This window comes from Amphiura filiformis, chromosome 2 (assembly GCF_039555335.1).
Source record: "Amphiura filiformis chromosome 2, Afil_fr2py, whole genome shotgun sequence".
In the NCBI taxonomy this organism is placed as follows: Eukaryota; Metazoa; Echinodermata; class Ophiuroidea; order Amphilepidida; family Amphiuridae; genus Amphiura; species Amphiura filiformis.
The window spans coordinates 56199687-56207359 of record NC_092629.1 but is presented as its reverse complement, the minus strand read 5'-3'; the positions used below and the strand labels follow the sequence as shown (position 1 = coordinate 56207359).

At 38.1% G+C, this 7673-nt stretch overlaps 1 protein-coding gene across 1 annotated transcript in view; it reads left to right on the top strand.

Annotated features, from left to right (window-relative positions):
- Nucleotides 1–3917: 3917 nt before the first annotated feature.
- Nucleotides 3918–7673, top strand: part of LOC140146420 (TPR repeat-containing protein DDB_G0287407-like) — a 64132-nt gene continuing 60376 nt past the window's right edge. The window contains 2 exon segments of the mRNA XM_072168264.1: nucleotides 3918–3960; nucleotides 4481–4547. The gene's annotated coding sequence lies outside the window, so the exon portion shown is untranslated.

Below are 7673 nucleotides of genomic sequence, written 5' to 3'. Positions count from 1 at the left end.
TATTGCGGGTCAAAGTTCCACTTTTGTGCTGCACATAGGCAAAATAATGCCAATTCGGCACAAAGTATGAACTTTGACCTCTATTGAATTAGTGCGCCCACATGATCCCACTTTTTTTTTTTACTTGTTATCAGTTATACATAAGCCCCTTTATCCAATCATCCAAAAAGTAAGATGGGATCTTGTTGGCGCACATTTTTATTATGGTCAAAGTTCCACTTTCGTGCTGCACATAGGCAAATATGCATCACTTTGGCACAAAGCTTGACCTTTGACCTCTTTTATATTAGTGCGCCCACATGATCCCAATTAGCTGTTGCTTGTGTTTTATCTACTGGTCGCCAAAGAAGCTAGACGATGACTAATAAAATTGGGATCTTGTTGGCGCATCTTTTTGTGATGCAGTAAAAAGCCCACATTGTGCAGCGAGTGGGAAAAAGAGGTCAAAAGTCCATTTTCAAAAAATCAGAAAAATATGAAGATCAAGAGATCCCAAGCTAATTTTTTTCAGTTCTTGCAGAGAATTACCTCTTCTTTGATGAAATCCTATTCGGAGAGTCAGGTGACGTTGGCACGCAATAATACAGGCGTGCAAAAATGTGCGAAAATAGGAAATTTTGACCTTTGACCTCTGTTAACTCGGTGCGCCAACGAAATCCCAAAAATTTTTTGCTGAAAAATGAAACTTGCCATGGAGGTCTTTAATTTCAAACTTGTTCGGACTTGGGATCTTGATGGTGCAGCCCGTTATGATGCTTTGAAGTTTGCACGAGGGCGCTTTTCATCAAATCATTGGATTTGCTGATTTTGTGCGCCATCAAGATCCCAATTTTTTTTCTTGGTTTTTGTAATGTAACCATTTGGTACTTTAAAAAATGCAAAATGCAGGTTGGGATGATGATGGCATGCGATGTTATGCACCTCCAAAGTTTACCATTTGCAAGTAAGGCTCAGAGAGGCTGAAATTTCAAGGATTTTTTTAAGCTGAACGAGGGCGCTGTGCACGCTCATATTTTACATGTGAGTTGTTGGTGCTAATATGTACCAAAATTATTTTTTAGAGAAAATTCTATTTTTTTTTGTATCACAGATGGGTACATAATAAGGGAGATTGGCTCTTAACAGATCTTGCATGTGTGAATCTCATCACAAAGCATTTTTGGGGATTAAAGTGCATCTGCCAATCTTTTTCCCAAGAGACAAGTGTGTTTAAGTCCTCCTGGAGGCATTTGGAATCAAACTCATTTTGGATTTCTCTGTATACAACGCATGATCGTCTCTTGAAAAGACGAACACTGGAATTAATGTTGTTGGGTAAATCATTGATGCATGCCAGGAACAGTAGCGGCCCAAGCACCGTGCCCTGAGGGACGCCCGAAACAACGTCGGTCCATGTCGAATGCTCACCACCGACGACGACCCTCTGGACACGATGCTTGAGGAAGCTAGTGATCCAGGCATGTGTTTTGTTATGAATGCCGTAGCGTTTGAGTTTCTGTAAAAGGCGATTGTGAGGGACGACATCAAATGCCTTTGAGAAATCCATTATTACCCATATCAATTTGTGTTTTGTTGTTAAAAGTGAAAGGGCCAGGTCTTGAATGGTGAGAATGAGTTGGGATTCTGTGGAATGTTTACTTCTAAAACCATGCTGTTTGTCTGTGAGAATTGAATGGAAATCAAAGTGATGCATGATATTTGAGTGCATTATATGCTCAAGGACTTTGCAGCATATGCTGGTTAACGACACGGGGCGATAATTAGATGCCAGGGTCCTGTCCCCTTTCTTAAAAATTGGGGAAATACTAGTCACGATTATCGCACTTTCAGTTTCCCACGCGTTTGAACGGGAATTGGATTGCTTACTTTTTCGATGTCTAGTGAGCAAAATGGCGTAAGCCAGTCCTCAATATACATAGGTACGGCGTATATAGGACTGGCAAGCGAGTCTAGGAAATACCTAGACTCGCTGAGTCTCATGGACGCCGTTCTATGTCCATCAGACTCGTATTTCCCATTTTGGATGTCAATGGGAAATACACACTTAACGATTTGCGCCGGTTAGAAACTTGAAAAAAAATCTTTAAAATTTTATCAATGTATATCAAAGTGGTACCAACCTTATTGTGCTTGCTAATTTAAGACTCGGTTGAAACAAAATTAAGGATCGAATGCATTTTAGTGTCCAAAAGGCAAAATTATGGTCAAAGTTCTGCGAAATCGGCACCCTTGCGAAGGGTTCAGAATTGAATCGGGAACGAAAATATCCGATCTTTGCGATCAAAAACACAAAATTACAACTTTAAACATACTATTGGCAAAAGACATTATTACCAAACAATATAGAATAGAAAATTTGACATCATTTTCTCAAAATATTGAAGAAATTTGCTCACTAGACATCGAAAAAGTACGCAATCCAATTCCCGTTCAAACGCGTGAGAAACTGAAAGTGCATAATCTAGGTATGCTAGGTTAGCCAGGCTCACATCACACACAATAGGTGGCGCTATTCGTCCATAGGGAAGTGGAATGTGCCTGTACGGTCCAAAAATGGCTTTACTGTGGGGCTCAATGGAAAAAATTACTAAAAATTAATTTTGACAACCAAAACCTAAGTGATGTTGACTTATGTTGGTACTGGCATAATAATGGATTCATAAGCTATCACATAGTGCAATCTATGTTCCACCAAGTGGACGCTTCGTTAAAGCGTTTAAAAGCAATTTGTGTGTAAATCAAGACCATCCAAAACAGCTTTCTTACAGTAAAGAATAGGAGGTCATCTGGGGTCACATACAGTAGTGTACATTGTACATGTGCCTGCTGTCACAATTTCACACACAAAATTTTGGACAATTTGGTGACACTATTTTTGTCTGTAACTTCAAAAGTATATGCACTACAAACATGATTGACCCCTTATTGTTTAGGTAATTTGATTCTCTTTCAAATGAAAGAACTTTCAGCTAAAAATATTGAACTTCAAAATTTTATGAACATACCTAGCTAGGTGAATTTAAATTTGCCATGAAACTGCATCATTTTATATATCAAATTAAAGCCCTTGAGTAAACAAAGCCAAAACTGAAAACCATTTTTTCATAGCACTTTCCGTAGCAAAGTTACATCTTGTCAAAGATTGACTTTCATCAAAAAGTTTCAGCTAGCAAAATTCCCCAAAACGGCATTTCGGGGGTGTTTCTAGATCTTAGTCTCATTATGATAGCAGCTTTTTTTAATGGAAATGCTATCCAAATCCCTCTAAAATTCCATGTGCGGGTGACTTATCACCATAAAAAATCATATATTTGGGTCAAGTGAAGTATAGAAAACATATTTATGTAGGTTTCTTTCTTCGGGCACTTGTTTTAAATTTCTATGTAAAAATGCATTGACATTGTCGGCGAATTTGACTGACTAGCAAATGTGTTAACTAAGGTTTACCTGGGTTACCTACATAATCCCGACTAGAAATACCTTCAATTCTTCATCTTCATATGGCTGCCAAATCTTTGGCTATGTATATGGGTTGGCCTCCAGCTCCAGCTATGACTAAGATGAAGTTTATCTATAATTTGTGCTGTTCCGGGAAACTATCACTATTTTATAATTACTTGCCTTGGTTAAAAAAAAAAGTAAGCTTTCTCACATATCAGCTGGGGCTCCTCAGATGATCAGATGGCGCGCCAATAGCTCGTCGCCCTGTCCCTACTAAACTAAACTCGTCGTATTGATTTGGTAGTTTTAAAACAAGTCTACAGATTTCTTCCTAAAATAATACACTGCAGTCATTATTCATTACATACTATTTACAGAATGATTAAATGGTTTGATTCACGGTAAAAATACAGTTTCTACGAAGGTGAGATTAAAGCAAAGTGATTTAGATAGTAGAATTTTGAGAATAATGTTTCTAGTATTTACTGATTACATAATTGATTGGTGCAGCAGGTTCGGGTGGAAATAGACTCGCTGAGTCTCATGGACGCCGTTCCTATGTCCATCAGACTCGTATTTCCCATTTTGGATGTCAATGGGAAATACACACTTAACGATTTGCGCCGGTTAGAAACTTGAAAAAAAATCTTTAAAATTTTATCAATGTATATAAAAGTGGTACCAACCTTATTGTGCTTGCTAATTTAAGACTCGGTTGAAACAAAATTAAGGATCGAATGCATTTTAGTGTCCAAAAAGGCAAAATTATCGTCAAAGTTCTGCCGAAATCGGCACCCTTGCGAAGGGTTCAGAATTCGAATCGGGAACGAAAATATCCGATCTTTGCGATCAAAAACACAACATTACAACTTTAAACATACTATTGGCAAAAGACATTATTACCAAACAATATAGAATAGAAAATTTGACATCATTTTCTCAAAATATTGAAGAAATTTGCTCACTAGACATCGAAAAAGTACGCAATCCAATTCCCGTTCAAACGCGTGAGAAACTGAAAGTGCATAATCCCGACTAGGTGGAAAGAGGTGTTTGTTTACTGTTTATTGATCTCCCTAACGATGCATAAAACGACGGAACAGAAGGTAAGTGAGTACATTTTATTAGCATCTAGACTTGTTTATTTAACGGTGTCCTTCCCAAAAGGGAAGGCGAGTGCATTTCCCATAGCATAGCCATAGACAAGAGAAAGTTTTGGTATGCATGTCAATGTCATGTCATGATGATGATGTGACTTTGCTTTAGAGTTTAGTTCCAGTAACTGTAACTCGTCGACCTAGATCAGGTCAGTAGATGGCATTATGTTTATGATAAAGACTGAAGTCTTGCTGGCAGGACTAACTTTGCTTGAGCAAGGATTCTCGTAGCCCGAAACATCATTTGATGTGAACCTTCTAATTGATGTGAAGTGAACTACTATAGATGTGAATTTTATTTGAACTACTGATGCTTTTAATCATCAGTTATATAATCTTACACCTTTTTGGTGGTGCGCCTGAAATAAAATTCCTAAACTGAACTGAACTGAACATGGCCCTGTTCCTTCGTACGGAGAAGGACAGTGGAAATCGTAGACGTAGTGACGGAGGTGTCATGGGTGTACTGAGTACCTCTGGCTAGGATTCTCGAGTACTAATTATAATAGGATAAGCCACTCGTTTGCGCAAATGAAGTCAGCCACACACCCAATGCGCGATCATGCATGTGATGGCACACGCTGCACATGTAGGAGTGTATATTTTCTGTGGAAGAGTTGATGCATTTTTACGTCATCGTTTAAAAAAATTAAATGGCAAAAAACCAACGAACAATTGGTCGTTTCTTTCCATTACATGTACTATCATATCGTGAAAAATCAAGTAGCTAATATGTAAGGAGTTACCTCAATATGCTAGGAAAATATTATAACCGATGACCCCATGCATGTGCATTGCATGATGAGACTGGCTAAATAAGCTGTATTTTTGCCGGAAAGGGTCCGAATAATTGGCAGTCAATGTGCGTCATCTCGGAAAAATAGCTCGAAATAGACTTCCTCGACAGTCGTTCAAGATTGACTACTGCTTGTTTCTTGTGGAAAATAATGTGCATTTTATGTGAAATTTTGTCCGTACATGTAGAGTCACACAATTTACGTATTTTTACCAATATATGTCTCAATATCGATATAATATAGGCATCGGAGTTTCGCGCGATTTGGGTGGTCCATCGCGATTTTGGTGGTCCATCGTGAATTTTGAGAATTTTGCCAAACACACTACTTTTCAATGTAAATTCACCAATAATAACCTTTTTACAAACATAACAGGCTTCCCGTTAGTGTGCGTCATTGCGACCCTCCTGCTGAGAATTGAAGTAAATTCTGCAATATTTGTAAATGCAACGTCAGGAAATCGTGCACTTTTGCATGCTTTCGAATGATCGCTGGCCTGGGGAAGTCCCGATTGATTTGTTTACAACCAAGCATGTGCCGCTAACGTGCGGTTAATGTTTATTTAATTATTTATCACAACCTGACAATATTCAATTTTTAATATTTTAACTTAGTGTATTTTCTCATAAATAATCTAGGTTTCCTGTATTATTATTACGATGAATAAAAGCAATTTTAAAGACAAAATCCAAATGATAACCCCTTTTCAGTATTATTTGTGGTAGCGCGTGTTTTAGTTTTTTGTAGCATCAACAACACGTTAATTTAAAAAAGAAATGCGGAAGTGAAAACTGACGAAAATTGCTCAAGATTGACAGACTTTGCTCATGTTTTTGCACCTGTTTTTGACCACGTTTCGGACCAAAACTGACACAGAAATGAGAAAAATTTCGGAGATGGAATATCACGGCGAAAATACACTTTTATTTTTTTTTAACAATCAACATTTGATGAGGTGTAGACCCGGGGTACGTGTGTATCGTCATAATCGTGAATTTTAGATGGACACACAAAAATCTGTCTGGACGCACAAAAATCTGTCTGGACGCAAGTTTTTGACTAGCAGCAGGGTAAATACTGGAAAACGCATTTTCGCGCTTTTTGACTTTCGCGCATTATAAAAAACCGGCCGCGCATTTTGCTGTTTTAAATCGCGAAACTCCGGTGCCTAATATAATATGTAAATACATGGCCAGCTGACGTCATTGACGTCATCATATAGGCACATAACAGGTTCTACAATTGGCTAAACTAGAGTGTAATACCAATACGTCACATAGCGTCGTGTCCATGGTTCAGGGAAAATGTTATACTGCACTCTGTGTTTGATTTACCACAGGTCCCGCGAAAGTGATTGTGTGCAGCCTGCATGCAGGTTACTCGATAACTCTAGCTTTGAATTTGCACACGATAGTTACGCATTCAATGCTAGCCTTACCAAAGGTCGAGGCCTTATCTAAGCCTCAACTTAACCTCAGAAAATAAGCCTCGTGAATAGCCTTAATATCCTTAGCCTCGTCTTAGCCTTGTCTTAGCCTCACCTTAGCCTGAAAATTAGCCTAATTATTTAAATTAGATAAGCCTCAAATAATTAGCCTCAAATAATTAGCATAATTAGCCTCAAATAATTAGCATAATTAGCCTCAAATAATTAGCCTCGTATCATTAGCCTCAAAATATTAGCCACGGAATATTAGCCTCATAATAATTAGCCTTGTCTTAGCCTCATCTTAGCCTCACCTTAGCCTGAAAATTAGCCTAATTATTTAAATTAGTTAAGCCTCGCAATATTTAAAGGCTAAGCTAAGACCAGGCTAATAATTTGAGGCTATTTTACGAGGCTAAACATTACATGCATGCAGGGGTGGTTGGGCTATTTATTGATCCAGCTAGGTGATAAGTGTTACTGATATTTTTGGGGTGTTATGAAGTGGGGGTAGGGTTATTTGGTGAGTTGCATTTGGAGAGTTCCAATATGGTGAGTTGTCAATTGGAAAATCCAACTATGGTGAGTTGTCATTTGGTAAGAGTTCCAATATGGTACAAGTTGTCACCTTGAGCATACTAGTATTGGAAAGTTTTGTTTGTAAAGTTGGGATATGGTGTGCTGTCAATGTTATGGGACAGTTGTATTTTGAAGTGGGGAGGGGGTAATTTGGAGAGTTCAAATATGTAGAGTTGTCACCTTTAGCGTATTGGAAGAGTTTATCTTTATGACACACCATATCCCAATGTCACCAAACAACTCTTTTAATATGCTGAAGGTGACAACTCACCA